The sequence below is a fragment of the Erinaceus europaeus genome, chromosome 2 (genome assembly GCF_950295315.1).
Source record: "Erinaceus europaeus chromosome 2, mEriEur2.1, whole genome shotgun sequence".
Taxonomy (NCBI): Eukaryota; Metazoa; Chordata; class Mammalia; order Eulipotyphla; family Erinaceidae; genus Erinaceus; species Erinaceus europaeus.
In genome coordinates this window covers 42,089,004-42,105,201 of record NC_080163.1, presented here as the reverse complement: position 1 = coordinate 42,105,201, position 16,198 = coordinate 42,089,004, and the positions used below count along the sequence as shown (strand labels likewise).

General features: G+C 37.8%; 1 protein-coding gene across 6 annotated transcripts in view; it reads left to right on the top strand.

The window, feature by feature from the left end:
- KLHL3 (kelch like family member 3) overlaps nt 1–16,198 on the top strand; it is a 152,138-nt gene that overhangs the window by 11,244 nt on the left and 124,696 nt on the right. The window lies entirely within an intron of this gene.

The window sequence follows — 16,198 nt, the reverse complement described above, 5'->3', positions numbered from 1 at the left end:
TTTGACAAGTTTTATCTTAGTGCCTCAGGAGACAGTGGTGCTAACTTACATCTTAGGATTGTTACAAAGATAAAATGCTTTAGGGGATGTAGAGTACCTTAACATTTCATCAACTTTCAGTACATGGTAACTGTCATTATGTCCATGAGTGATTGTGGAGAAACAGCTTGATATTGTGAACTGAGGTGGTGCCATACCATAAAGAATCTGAGATTCTAGCAGTCTATGCATAGGTGATATTTCGTGATGATAGGACTATGCCATCAAATCTTGAATCTTGCTATCTAGATATCTTTAAGTGTCAGTTCTTCACTAGTCCAGAACTAAACATCTATGCTTAATTGTGAACTTCAGGATTAGCATACATACTAGATCTCTGATTTGCTTAGTCTTGTAGGTACAAAAAATCCTATCTCATCTGTGTCTCACTGCTGCCCAGTCTTGGAGTCATATAGTTAGAGTGCCATGTTATTGTTTTATCATGAGAAAATTCCTAGCAAGATGTTCCTGAGGGCTTAGTACCACTTTATTGAATCCTGACGGAGAACCATGGGGAACACCAAGTTGATCAAAAGATAACATAAGTAACTAGGGGCTGAATTATGACATTTGGGTATTCATAGGTTCCTTCCTCCACAACAAGAATCTAACCTGAGGGCGGGGGGGGGGGGAGATAGCACAATGGTTATGCAAACAGACTGTCATGCCTGAGACTCCGAAGTCCCAGGTTCAATCCCCCGCATCACCATAAACCAGAGCTGATTGGTACTCTGGTAAAAAACAAAACAAAATGAAACAAACAAACAAAAAACAACTAACCTGAGGCTGTTGTAGGACGCTTTATAATTAAATTATTTTCTTTTCTAGTTTGGATGAGCTGGCCCAAGAGCTTTCTCTGTTTGATTCTTCTTTTTTTGGTTTCCTTTTCTAAAGGGTACTTTCTTTGTTAAGGTATTATTTTAATTATTTAATTATTTTATTTATTTTAATTTAATTATTTTATTATTTATTTATTTATTTAAAGTATTTAATTATTTTAATGCTTCCAGCATAGTTTAATCCCAATTCAGAGTTGCTTTCTCTTCTTCACTTATCTCTGCTTCTCTTTGTTCTGGCTCATCTGTAGCTTGAAGATAATGTGTTTGGGGGTCTATAAGTGTGTGTAGTGGACCAAATTTATCCCATGTTGCCTGCCTGAATTTTATTTGCATGTCTTGAGTACTTAGAAGGGATTCAGTTGCATCTAACCGTTCTCTTTCTGTTCTCTCACACAGTAGATGCCCTCGGGTTCCTTATTTGTCAGACACCCTCAAAACACCGCACAGTCAACATGCTCATAGGCTTTTCTCTGCCATGATAATGAGCTTTCTTGGTGTCCTTTAGTTTCTATTTATTGACCAAAATTTCCTTAGGACTGGGTAGAAACTGAGAATTGATATAGTAAGCAGCAATTCTTTTCACTTTATTCTAACAAATTGAAGCTGTATTTCTCTCTCTCTCTCCTTGTCTTCCTGTTTGTGTAACAGCAACGCTGAGGACTGAACTGGCTCCCCAATGGGAGAGAAGAAATGGGAATTTGAAAGAGACAAAATCATAATTATTTTAATGAGGGAAAGTTGATGACTATGCCTCATTTAAATATGTCCATTTATTTGCTCAATAACTACTTATTGAGCATTTGTTATGTGCCATATGATAAAAACATGGAGAGAGGGAGTCGGGCTGTAGCGCATCGGGTTAAGCGCAGGTGGTGCAAAGCACCAGGACCAGCATAAGGATCCCGGTTCGAACCCCGGCTCCCCACATGCAGGGGAGTCGCTTCACAGGCGGTGAAGCAGGTCTGCAGGTGTCTATCTTTCTCTCTTCTTCTCTGTCTTCCCCTCCTCTCTCCATTTCTCTCTGTCCTATCCAACAACAACAACAACAATAATAACTACAACAATAAAACACCAAGGGCAACAAAAGGGAATAAATAAATAAAATAAATATTTAAAAAAAACATGGAGAGAGACGTTTATATTTTGGATTTTAAAGTCTAGTGTAGGTAGTTGAATACTGGAGTCAACATTCACCCAGTTGAATAGTTGATTGTTCAGTTCTCAGGAATATTGTGAGTAAATTCTTAAGTATAGGCTATGTTGAAAATTAAATGATGTGATCTGCTAATAAATAATATTAAAAACAGCATCTGGGAGATAGATGTATTTTATGCCATGTACGTTGTTCTTAAGTTTAAGAACAAGCACCATAGGGGAGCATCATAGTACCAGAGAAATTTCCACTCTGCCTTTCTCCTCACTTTTTCTCTCTATCTAAAATAAAAACATTGAAAAAGTTGGCCCAGGAACACTTAGACTGCACATGCATGAGAACTAGAACCACATGAAATTGTATGAAAAGCAAATGTAATGAATACTCAAAATTAATCACTCTCTAATTATTTTACTGTTACCACTATCTTTTAGCTGACATTGATTTATTTTGTCTAGTGGAAATACTCTGTGGTGGTTTAATGTTATGTTCCTCCACACCTCTTACCAGCCCTCACATTCAGTGATATTATGTTAGTAACTTGAAAGCTGCCATGACAGGAGCATTTATACCATGGAAATTGGTAAACATTACAAATCAGGACTTCCTTCTTCATAACCAGTTGTTAAGCATTTACTAGCACACACTATGTGTGGGAGATAGAGCAGTAAGAGATAATTACAATATTTACACAGGGAAGTACAGAGTATTGTAGGGACACAGAGGAAAGATTAATCTCATGAGTAGTAGAAGATGATAGGATTTCTAGCAGAGGTTTAAAGATCTCCTAGGAATGAGTTAACTCAGGACAGAGTTAAAGAGTTTGGTATAGTTAGACAGTTGCAAACATTTTTGTGATGTTGTATCACAAATTCTAGGTTAATGATGGGATTGTGAAGGTCTGGGCTAGATGTCTGAGATTTATTCTGAATGTAGTAAGGAACCAGTGAGAGGTTTCACATAGAATATACCTCATTTACACTGACATTCTGTAAAAGTCACCGTGGAACTGGGAGAAGTTTATTACAGTATCCCAAACAAGAGTACATGATGGCCTGCAATGGGGTTGTAGTTGTGTCCATGAGAAGGGAGCAAGGTGAAGAGATATTAAAACACAGGATTGATAGGATTTATGGCTATATTTGAGGGGTATGAAAAAAAGGAGAGAAAACACTAAGGCTGACATCCTAGTTTCTACCTTGACTAGCTGAGTGTGGTTTGTTATGCTTTCAAGATAGAGAATAGAAAGAACAGGCTTGAGGGAGAATGAATGCTATGATTTAATGTAAGTTTTGGGTATAATATACTCTGCGAGATCTGAGTGGAGAAGGGGTAGACAATATGTGTCTAGATTTTTTTTTTTTAATGTCCACCAAGGTTGTCACTGGGTTGAGGTGCCTGCACAGTAAATCTATCATTCCTGGTATTTTTTTTTTTTTTTTACCAGAGCACTGCTCAGTTCTAAATTATGGTGGTTCTGGGAATTAAACCTGGAACTTTTGCTGACTCAGGCATGTAAGTCTTTTTGTATAACCATTACACTGTGTCCCCAGCCCTCTTTCTTTCTTTTATTTTTTAATTTTATAGGACAGAAATAAATTGAGAAAGGAGGGAAAGATGAGTGGGAGGAAGAAAGAGAGACACCTACAACACTGCTTCTCCACTTGTGAAACTTCCAACATGCAAGTGGGGACTGGGGACTTTAATCCAGGTCTTTGTGCATGGTAACGTGTGTTCAAGTGGGTGTGCTACTTACTACCTGAGTAGGGCAAGAGAAAAGGCCATGGGAGGTAGTGTGCACTCAGAAGAGTGACTAATATTTAAAGTATACATGCTAATTTAGAACTCTTTTTTTTTTAAATTTCTTTATTGGGGAATTAATGTTTTATATTCAACAGTAAATACAATAGTTTGTACATGCATAACATGCTCCAGTTTCCCATTTAACAATACAACCCCTACTATGTCATTTATCATCCTTCATTCTCCCTACCCACCCACCCCAGAGTCTTTTACTTTGGTGCGATATGCCAATTACATTTCAGGTTCTGCTTATGTTTTCGTTTCTGATCTTGTTTTTCAACTTCTGCCTAAGACTGAGATCATCCCATATTCATCCTTCTGTTTCTGACTTATTTCACTCAACATGAATTTTTCAAGGTCCATCCAAGATCGGCTAAAAACGGTGAAAACACCATTTTTTATAGCTGAGTAGTATTCCATTGTGTATATATACCACAACTTGCTCAGCCACTCATCTGTTGTTGGACACCTGGGTTGCTTCCAGGTTTTGGCTATTACAAATTGTGCTGCCAAGAACATATGTGTACACAGATCTTTTTGGATGGATGTGTTGGGTTCCTTAGGATATATCCCCAGGAGAGGAATTGCAGGCTCGTAGGGTAGGTCCATTTCTAGCCTTCTGAGAGTTCTCCAGACTGTTCTCCACAGAGGCTAGACCAATTTACATTCCCACCAGCAGTGCAGGAGGGTTCCTTTGGCCCCACACCCTCTCCAGCATTTGCTGCTGTTACCTTTTCTGATGTATGACATTCTCACAGGAGTGAAGTGATATCTCATTGTTGTCTTGATTTGCATTTCTCTGACAATCAGAGACTTGGAGCATTTTTTCATATGTTTTTCGGCCTTTTGGATCTCTTCTGTGGTGAATATTCTGTCCAAGTCCTCCCCTCATTTTTTGGATGGGGTTACTTGTTGTCTTGTTGTTGAGTCTGGCAAGCTCTTTATATATGTTGGTTATTAAACTCTTATCTGATGTATGGCCTGTAAAGATCTTCTCCCATTCTGTGAGGGGTCTCTTGGTTTGGGTACTGGTTTCTTTTGTTGTGAAGAAGCTTTTTAATTTGATGTAGTCCCATAGGTTTATACTTGCCTTAGTCTTCTTTGTAATTGGATTCAATTCATTGAAAATGTCTTTAAAGTTTATGCGGAAAAGAGTTCTGCCAATATTTTCCTCTAAGTGTCTGATAGTTTCTGGTCTAACATCCAAGTCCTTGATCCACTTGGAATTTATTTTTGTATTTGGTGAAATACAGTGATTCAGTTTCATTCTTCTCCATGTTTCAACCCATTGTTTCCAATACCATTTATTGAAGAGACTCTGCTTTCCCCATGTAATAGTCTGGGACCCTTTGTCAAAGATTAGATGTCCATAGGTGTGGGGCCTCATTTCTGGGCTCTCAATTCTATTCCACTGGTCAATGTGTCTATTCATGTTCCAGTACCAAGCAGTTTTGATGACAATGGCCCTATAATACAGTTTGAGATTTGGGAGTGTGATGCCTCTGGTTCTGTTCTTTTTTCTCAAGATTGTTTTGGCAATTCTAGGTCTTTTCTGGTTCCAGATAAACATTTGTAGCATTTTTTTCTATTCTAAAAAATGTGCTTGGGATCTTGATGGGGATAGCATTACATTTGTAGATGGCTCTGGGTAATATATTCATTTTGATGATGTTAATTCTTCTAACCCATGAACATGGAATATCTTTCCACTTCTTTGTGTCTTTTTCAATTTCTTTGAGTAGTGACTCATAATTTTCAGTATACAAGTCTTTCACTTCGTTGGTTAGATTTACTCCTAGATATTTTATTGTTTTTGTTGCTATAGTAAAAGGAATTGATTTCTGGATTTCAATTTCTTCTAACTTAGTGTTTGCATAGAGGAATGCCACTGGCTTTTGAATGTTAATTTTATATCCTGACACCTTACTGTATTGCCTGATGATTTCCAAAAGCTTCTTGCTGGATTCTTTAGGTTTTTCCATGTATACTATCATGTCATCTGCAAATAAGGAGAGTTTGACTTCTTCTTTTCCAATCTGTATGCCTTTAATTCCTTGCTCCTGCCTGATTGTTATGGCAAGAACTTCCAACACTATGTTGAATAGTAATGGTGATAGTGGGCAGCCCTGTCTAGTACCTGATCTGAGTGGAAATGCTTCTAGTTTTTAACCATTGAGTATGATGTTGGCTATAGGTTTGCTATATATAGACTCCACTATCTTCAGGAATTTTCCGTCTATTCCCATTTTTTGTAGTGTTTTGATCATAAAGGGATGTTGTATTTTGTCAAAGGCTTTCTCTGCATCTATTGATATGACCATGTAGTTTTTGGTCTTGCTTTTGTTGATGTGGTGGATCACATTGATTGATTTACGTATATTAAACCAACCTTGCATGCCTGGGATAAACCCCACTTGGTCATGATGAACAATCTTTTTGATATACTGCTGTATCCGGTTGGCTAGAATTTTGTTCAATATTTTCACATCTATGTTCATCAGAGATATTGGTCTGTAGTTTTCTTTTTTGGTTGTGTCCCTATCTGCTTTTGGTATAAGGGTGATGTTGGCTTCATAGAAGCTGGCAGGGAGTATTCTAGTGTCTTCAATCTTCTGGAAGATTTTTAAAAGTAGAGGTATTAGTTCTTCTTTGAAGGTTTTGTAGAATTCATTTGTAAAACCATCTGGTCTAGGACTTTTATTTTGGGGGAGATTTTTGATAACTGTTTCAATTTCACTAGCTGTGATGGGCCTGTTCATGTTATCCACTTCCTCTTTACTTAGTTTTGGAAGTTGGTAGGTATCTAGGAAATCGTTCATTTCTTCCAGGTTCTCTAGCTTGGTGGTATATAGTTGTTCATAGAAGCCTCGCATGATATGTTGAATTTCTGCGGTGTCTGTTGTGATATCTCCTCTTTCATTTACTATCCGGTTTATTTGAGTCTTCTCCTTTTTGTGTTTTGTGAGTCTGGTAAAGGTTTGTTGATTTTGTTTACTCTTTCGAAGAACCAACATTTACTTTCATTGATCTTTTGTATGTTTTTCTTATTCTCAATGTTATTTATTTCTGCCCTAACTTTAGTGATTTCTGTCCTTCTGGATGCTTTAGGGTTCCTTTGTTGTTCTTCTTCTAGGTCTTTAAGATGTGCAATCAGGCTGTTTATTTGTGCTTTTTCTTGTTTCCTAATGTGTGCTTGTATAGCTATGAACTTCCCTCTTAGTACTGCTTTAGCTGTGTCCCAAATATTTTGATAGCTTGTATCTTCATTTTCATTGAACTCTCGAAACATTTTTATTTCTTCCTTGATTTCCTCTTTGACCCAGAAGTTGTTAAGAAGCGTACTGTTGAGCTTCCACATTTTGGGACTATTACTAATCTTTTGTTGATTTTTAAGTGTTAGTTTAGTTCCACTGTGGTCTGAGAAGATGCTTGGGATGATTTCAATGCTCTTGAATTGGCTGATGCTGTCTTTGTGGCCTAATATATGGTCTATCCTTGAGAATGATCTATGTGGATTTGAGTAAAATGTGTATTCCAGTTTCTTGGGATGATTGACTCTGAAAATGTTCAATAGTTCTAGTTTATCTATCTCTTCATTTAGCTCCCTTATGTCTTTATTGATTTTCTGCCTGGATGATCTGTCAAGTTGAGAGAGTGGGGTGTTGAAGTCCCCTACTATGACTGTGTTGCTGTTAATATATTGCTGTAGCTCTTTCAGTAGAAGTTTGATGTATTTAGATGGCTTCTCATTGGGTGCATAGATGTTAATAATTGTTAAGTCCTCTTGATTGACTGATCCTCTGAGCATTAAGTAGTGTCCATTCCTATCTTTTTTAATCTTATCTATTTAAAGTCTATCATGTCAGAGATGAGAATAGCTGTTCTTGCCCTTTTTTGTGGGCCATTGGCTTGTATGATAGTTTCCATCCTTTCACTTTGAGTCTCTGTTTGTCTTGTTGAGTTAGGTGGGTTTCCTGTAGACAGCATATTGTTGGGTTGTGTTTTCTGATCCATCTTCCTACTCTGTGTCTTTTAATAGGTGAATTCAGGCCATTGACATTTATTGATATCAAAGATTGAAGATATTTTAATGCCATTCTTGTAGAGTTTTAGAGTGTTTTGATATATGTCCTATTTGTGGTGGTCTGATTGTTTATAGGAGACCTTTCAGAACTTCTTTCAGGGCAGGCTTGGTGATAGTTTATTCCTTCAACTGTTGCTTGTCTGAGAAGGTTTTGATGCCTCCATCTAGTCTGAATGACAGTCTGGCAGGATATAGTATTCTTGGTTGAAAGCCTTTGTCATTGAGCACTCGATAGATATCTTGCCATTCTCTTCTGGCCTGTAGTGTTTGTATGGAGAAGTCTGCTGCTAATCTTATGTGTTTTCCTTTGTAGGTGACTCTTTGTTTTTCTCTTGCAGTCTTCAGGATCCTTTCTTTATCCTTATTCCTTTCCATTCTAAGTATGATATGTCTTGGTGTCTTTAGGTCTGGGTTAATTCTGTTTGGGACCCTCTGGGCTTCTTGCATCTTTATACCTTTGATGTTGTCTAGACTAGAGAAGTTTTTAGCTATTATGGCCTGGAAAATGCTTTCTTCCTCTCCTTCTCTTTCTTCCTCTGGTATGCCAATAATGTGTATATTGTTTCTTTTGAAGTCATCCCATAGGACTCTGTTATTGTTTTCAGCATCTACCAATCTCTTTTTGAGATCTCTTACTTTTTTAGTTGTCTCTAATTCATCCTAAATCCTGCTAATTCTGTCTTCAGCCTCACTGATTCTATTCTCTCTGCCCTCTACTGTTTTCTGGAGTTCATCTACTTTGTTACCCTGTTCTGATACTGTTGTAGCTTGTTCAGCTAGTTGCATTCTTAGCTCAGCTATTTCAGCTTTCAGCTCTCTAATAACCATGAGATAATTAGTATTTTCTTCCATAGTCTCATTTGTTGTTCCTGTATTTCTGACTATAATTTTTTCAAATTCTTTACTCACTCCTGTTATTATTTCCTTAGCTAATGTTTGGATGTTGAACTCGTTATTTTGTGCTTCACCCTCTGGAGGACTTTTAGCTGGACTCTTGTCCTGGTTCGATTCTCCAATATTTCTTCTTGTTGTTTTAACCATTTTATATATTATGTTATGAGTTCCCTTTATCAGTACTTTTCAAATTACTGATCCCTATTGCCTGGATTGACTTGTGTCTAAGTAAGTTAATTAAAGGGTTCACAGTGGTGGAAGTTAACAAGTGTTTCAATAGTATTTTAATCCCTGAGTTGGAGCTCGGTGGTTTAAAAGCCTCTTTTTTTTTTTTTTCTTCTTCCCTGTAGGCTATGGGAGCCTGAGGGAAGACTATCAATTGGCTTCAGCTTAATCACTGACTCCTGACCAAGAGATAAAGCAGGGTGTGGCAGAGATAATCCAGTGGTTATGCAAAGAGACTTTCACAGCCCCTCCGCTATGCCACCGAGGTATAGGTCTTTTCCTGAGTTTCCTGGTTAGATCTCTGTCCCCTGGTGTCCCTCCCTGTCGCTGCTCTAGATTCTTAGGGTAGTAGCAATGGAGACTCAGAGTTGCACTTGGTGAGTCTCTGGGGAGTCCTCTCCTCCCTTCAGCTGTCTCCTTGTTGGTGGAGCAGACTGGAGGTGGTGTCTCAACTGATAAACTGCTGGACTGTTAGCAGTCACTTAATCTCTCCTTAGGCTCCTCTCTCTTCTCTGTCTCCAGCCACACGTGTTTGTAATCACTGGTGATTTAGTGGGTTCCTGTGGTCATTCTAGTCCTGTCTTGTTTCGGTCCCGGGTGGTCTCCTCTAATTTAGAACTCTTATAGTTAATAGTTTACATGTATTGGTTTATAGTTTGATGAATAGCCAACATTACTTTTATTTTTTCTAAATTGCAGGAGATGGTTGTGCAGACTAACCCATTCTGCTTACTGTCTATCATCAGTAAGGGCGAGTGAGAGTTTTAGAATTAATAGATGACACATATGTAATAAGGGTCTACTGTGGGTATGGTCCTGCATTGGGGACAGGCTAAGTCATGTTAATAGTCCTCTGACATACAGATCTTGTACACTAGGAATGTTGCATCTGGTAGGAGAGGGATCTCTGCTAACATTTGTACCATGAAAAGATAAGGCAACAAAGAAGGCAGACTTCATAAACCTTATACTGGTTTGGACACAATAATGACACTCTATGCTTTCACGGCTGGGAGGAAGTCTTAGCTAGTTAGGTAAAGAAAGGACTATAGTGGTCTGGGAGGTGGTGCAGTGGCTAAGGCACTGAACTGTCAAACGTGAGGTCCTGAGTTCAATCCCTGGAAGCACATGTACGAGTGATGTCTGGTTCTTTCTCTCTCTCCTCCTATCTTTCTCATTAATAAATAAATGAAATCTTAAAAAAAAAAAAAAGGACTAGCAAAGCTTGATAAAGGCAAGAGATGGGCTCACTAAGTGATGGGCTTTTTGGTCAATACCAGATCACACAATCATCTGAGGCCCTAGTTAGGGAAACCAAGGATCCCCAGACAGATATTATGGGCCTAGACCTCTAATAGATCCCTTTCTCCACCATCACTGGCCACTTCTATCAGGAATATCATCATAAGCCCTCTCTTGGGCCAGTCCTGGAACTTATCCTCCCTATAAAGTAGCAGTGGTAGGGACTGCCCTACACTCAGAGGGAAGCTGGGTCATTCTACCTTGCCACTTGATGAAAACTATTCCTGAGGAGTGTAGTCTAGAATGTTCCTAGCTGTGACCGTGAACTGCAAGTTCATACCAACAGGGACTCAGAAGTTTCATAGGATCCTGTGCTAAATATGAATATATGGGCCCTGAGTTAGGTTGATGGGGTAAACAGTTAATTTTACTCATAGGTTTTCTTTAAATTTTTAAAAATCATCTTTATTTATTTATTGGATATAGACAGCCAGAAATCAGTAGGGAAAGGGATGATATATATGGAGAGAGAGAGACAGAGACAGAGACAGACAAGGTGGGGAACATAGCATAGTGGTTATGCCAACAGACTCTCATGCCTGAAGCTCCAAAAGTTTCAGGTTCAACACCCCTCAACACCATATGCCAGAGCTGAGCAGTGCTCTGGTGTTTCTCTCTCTCTTTCTCTCTCTCCCCCCCCCCACTCTCTCTGCATCCCTCTCATAGATAAAATAAATAAAATATTAAGAGAGAGAGGAGAGAGAGAGAGAGACCTGTAGCACTGCTTCACCACTTGCAAAGCTTTCCCCCTGTATGTGAGGACCAGGGCTTCAAACCCAGGTCTTTGAGCATTGTAACATGTGTGCTCAACCAGGTGCACCACCACCCAGTCCCTAGTCATAGATTTTCTTTAACTTTGGGAGATATTCTCTGCCCTAATCCAGCTCTATAGCTCTATTCTAAATTCTGACACCATCATCCCAGACAATATTTTTGTCCACCTCCATATTAAGCTATCAAACTCAAGCAAAAACTACCAAAGTCATAGGCCCCCAGGAACAAATAGATTTCTCAGCTTCTTTCCGCCATAAGACCCTATTCTCATCTGCTCTATTCCTACCTTTTGGTTTCTGCTCATTAATCATTTTGTCCTGCTGTATATCTTCTTGCCTTTCAACCACCAAATTGCAGATGCTTCTATGATTCCATCCTGAATTCTTTGAGCTGATTATCTCACCAATGGTGTCCCAGAACTTCACCTCTCCAGAACCCTAACCCACTAGGGAAGGACAGAAGATAGAAACAGACTGGGGTATGGATTGACTTATCAATGCCCATGTCCAGCAGAGAAATAATTACAGAATACAGAACTCCTACCTTCTGCACCCCAAAAAGAATTTTGGTCCATACTCCCAGTGAGGGAGAAATGATAGGGGGAGATGACCAGAGGGCTCTGAACTCCAATTCCATCAGAACTCGGAGAGAGAAGAGGAAAAAAGGAAGGACATTCCGAAGTAGTAATAGGTATAGGTGTGACTTGGAAAAAAAGAGAAGACAGTGCCATAGGACAGAAATGGCAAATAGATACAAATACAGACAGATAGTTATAGAAATAATAATCCCATATTGCAACCTTGGGAAACTAGCTTCCAATGGAGGGAATGGGGATACAGAACTTGGGTGGTGGAATTGGTGTGAAATTTTGGCCCTGTTATCTTATAATTTTGTAAATCAATATTACTCACTAATAAAATAAAACAGTAAGACAAACATAGGACAGTATTTTACAGGCCAGTTGAATTGTAGGTCAGAAATACATTTTTTGTTTATGTGAAATAGTTAATGTCTGTCCACCAAGATTTAGTTTTATTAGTTCACTGTCAAAAACTTTTAGTGGCTGCCCAATAAATAACCAATTTTAAATTTTACTTCTTTTCCTAGTATTTAAATATTACCTCAGTTTAAAAACAACATGCATACTGAATAATTGTTTACTGTTTCATAGTTTTTGGATTTATCTCAGGAAACAGGTGTCTTTTAGCATTGGAAAATATGTCACTTGCCATGTTCAAGGTTTAAATAGGAAATTCTATGCTATGATCTAAATAGACCCATAAAACACTTTGTAAAATTCAGTATAACTTATGATCGAAAAAAGAATAAAATACAAAGGAATTTTCTTAATTTGATTAATGGCATCTGCAAAAATTCTACCACAATGGGGCAACCATTAGAAACATTCTTAAAACAAGGATGATGATAACAATATCTACTAGAGCACATTTGGTTCAACATTGTGATCATCTTAGTGAAAAAGTTCTTTCAAAAATATATTAGAGGGCACATCTGCATGAGTGTACATATCACAGTGTATAAAGACTCAGGTTCAAGCCTCTAGTCCCTACCTGCAGTGGGGGATCCTTCATGAATGTGAAACAGTGCTGCAAGTGTCTCTCTCCCTCTCTGTCTCTTCCTTTCCTCTACCTTCCAAGATAAATAAGTAAAACTATTTAAAATAAGTTAGGGACTTTAGAAACTGAAAGGATGAAAAACCCTCTGGTGTTATATGTAGGTAATTTTGTCTATGTAGAATACCTGATTGAGTCCATGCACAAAAAGAAATTGGGAGTATTTGTTAAGGTAGCTGAATAGAAGATTAATTTTCAAAAATCAATTGCATGTAAACTATACAAATATAAAGAAATTAAAAATATAGTGTTTTTAAAAAGAGACACATTACTATTACAAATTAAACTATAAATTACAAAATAGCAACAAAAATGATAAAAGACACATGCTATTACAAATAGCAACAAAGCTATAAACACGTGTTGCTATTATAAAATAGGAACAAAAACTATTAAATTTAGTAAAATGTGTATGATACTTTTAGGTTTTTTTTTTTGTTGTTGTTTGTTTTTGCCACCAGCATTACTGCTGGGGCTCGGTGCCAGAACTATGAATTCACTACTCCTGGTGGCTATTTTTTTTTCTTTTTATTGGATAAGACAGAAATTGAGAGAGGAGGGGGAGATATAAAAGGGGAGAGAAAGACATCTGCAGTACTCTGCTTGGCTGCTTGTTAAGTATCTCCCCTGTAGGTGGGGAGCCAAGGGCTCAAACCCAGATCCTGGTGTGGTTTTTGCGCTTCTTACTATTCTATGTGCACTTAACCAGACACACCACTGCCCAGCCCCCTACTTTCAGTTTTTCACTTAGAAAAAGTTTCAGTGGAAAAGTTTAAGGAAGGCCTAAATAATTAGATGCTGTTTTGTTTTCATGGGAAGGAAGAAATAGTAATAAATAATAATAATAATAATGTCTTTTTTTTGCCTCCAGGGTTATTGCTGGGGTTTGGTGCGTGCACTATGAATCCAGTTCTCCTGGTAGTTACTTTTTGCTTCTTTTTTTTTTTTTTTCCTTTTCCCATTTTATTGTATAGGACAGAGAGAAATTGAGAGAGGGGGGTAGAAAGGAAGAGAGAAAGATAGACACCTGCAGACCTGCTTCACTTTATACAGGTCCTTATACTAAGTACTATGAGTGCTTAACTGGGTGCTCCATCACCCAGCCCCCATAAAGGTAGCTATTCTATTCAAGTTGGTCTGTAAATTCAAAATAGTTTGTATCAAAATCCCATTAGAGTCTTTCATGGAACTTGACAAGATGGTATTAAAATTTTTAAAAAAGAATAAAGAAGCAAAAATAGTTTACATATGTGACACATTACAATAGGACTAAGGAGCTGCCCTATTATCAGGCTTTAAAAAAATTTTTTTTATTTATAGAAAGGAAACATTGACAAAGCCATAGGATAAGAGGGGTACAACTCCACACAGTTCCCACCACCAGACCTCCGTATACCACCCCCTCCACTGATAGATTTCCTATTCTTTAACCCTCTGGGAGTATGGACCCAAGATCATTGTGGGATGCAGAAGGTTGAAAGTCTGGCTTCTGTAATTGCTTCTCCGCTGAACATGGGCGTTCACAGGTCAATCTATACTCCCAGATCAGGCTTTTTTAATGAGGCTACAGCAATGAGCTACTGGAAACAGTGACAGGCAAAGCCTAGAAACAGACTTTGTATATTTAGAACTTTTACATTCTACCCACGATGACATGGTAGATAAGTGGGAAAATAAAGATGTTTCAGGAATTAGAAATGAATTAGATCCCTTTTCACATTGGGACTTAAAATCAACATCAGAAAAATAAGTGCTTACATGTTAAAAGGGAAAATGTTAAATTTTTGGTAGAAAAGAGAAATTAATAGTCTTTCTCGTTTGGAGTAGGGAAGGATTCTGACTATAAAAGAAATGATGCTTGTGGTCTTTCTTAAAGGAAGTTTTTCATTTTTGTTTTTTTATTTTTCAGGTTACTCTACCAACTTGATCATGTTTTTCTGTTTTGAAATTTTCTTTACCTCCATAAACACACAATACCAACCATTGGCTTTTAGTCTCTTGTAATACTTATGTTTCTGTATTCAGCTAATGTCTTTGTACCCCATCCTAAATTTCTGATGTCTGTGGCTTACATTTGCATATTTAATTGAGGTGGAGAAGACAAAGGAAGGATCTCTTGTAGTCAGACACACTCTATGTGACATATTTGATTGTGCTTGAATGTTCCAAATGGTTACAAAACCTGCTGTGAGATCAGTGCAGTTTCAATTTGGAGAACATTTCTCTTAGTCACAGCAGTCCCTTTCTTGAGGCAGCTTACAGACTCCAGTGGTGGCACAGGCAGAGGCCTACTAAACAAAAGCAAAGAGAATTACACTGAGTGAACCATGGGTCACCAAATCTACAGAAGTGAAGAAAGTTCTCTTGCTATTAGCAAAGCAAAGTTTAGCCTAGTCCAAATAAAAGATGTCAAGATCCCAGACATGATCTCTAGAATGAATAGTTTCATCAGTTTGGGGAGACAGTGCTTTCCTTACTTATTCTTTTGATTTATTCTCCACCCCACCCCACCATAAAGTTGAACTTTATTTCTTAATAGTAATTTCACCACACCAGGCTGGTAGACCATTGGGATTTGAATGTTTTGTCTTCAGTAGAGGGCATTGAGATTATGAGTGACTCTTGCTTTTCACCACTTACTCACTTAGCCCACACAAAATTTCTTTTCCTAACAATTAGACTCTTTGTCTTTTTATAGGATTGTACATCTCCAAAGTTTTCACTCTTGCCTCAGTGTTTTCTGTACCATTGGGCAATGTGATCCTTCTAAAGCATGAATAGGAACACCTGATTTCTTCCCCATTTCTCTGATGAAAACCCTCTGATCACTTCTCATTGTTTCAGAATCAAGTCTAAGTTTAGAATTTACAGAACTTCTTATTCTCTTAACCTTTTCATTTGATTAGATCTTCTAATTTTACTAAACTTCTAGTACTTTGAAATGTCTTGACTCTTTTTGTACTCTCTTTGTACATATGGAATACTGTTTTCCTTTTTTTACTTAATTTCTATTCTTTAAGATTTCTGCTTTTCTTTTAACTTTTAGGAAGTCTTCCTTTAATCTGAGAGCACTTGGATTATCCATCCTCTGTGCCTCTGTAAATTATATCCAGTCATAGTATTTAAGGCATGCTATTTTGACACGAAGGAGGTAGCTTAGCAGTAGAGTGCATGCTTTACATGTGTGATGTTCTGGATTCTATCCACAGAACTGAATACCAGTAAGACTGAAAAAAAAAACCTCAATCACAAATGGTGCTGAGCAGTGCTCTTCCTCTTCCCCCTCTCCTTTCCTTCCACACTATTAGAAAAGATGTGATGGTTAAGTATGTTTACTTGACTTTCTCCTCCACTAAACTGAACTTTCTAAGCATAGCAACTGCACATTATTTGTTTTTATTTCATATATATGTATATATATTAATTTTTTTATTGTCACCAGGGTTATCTC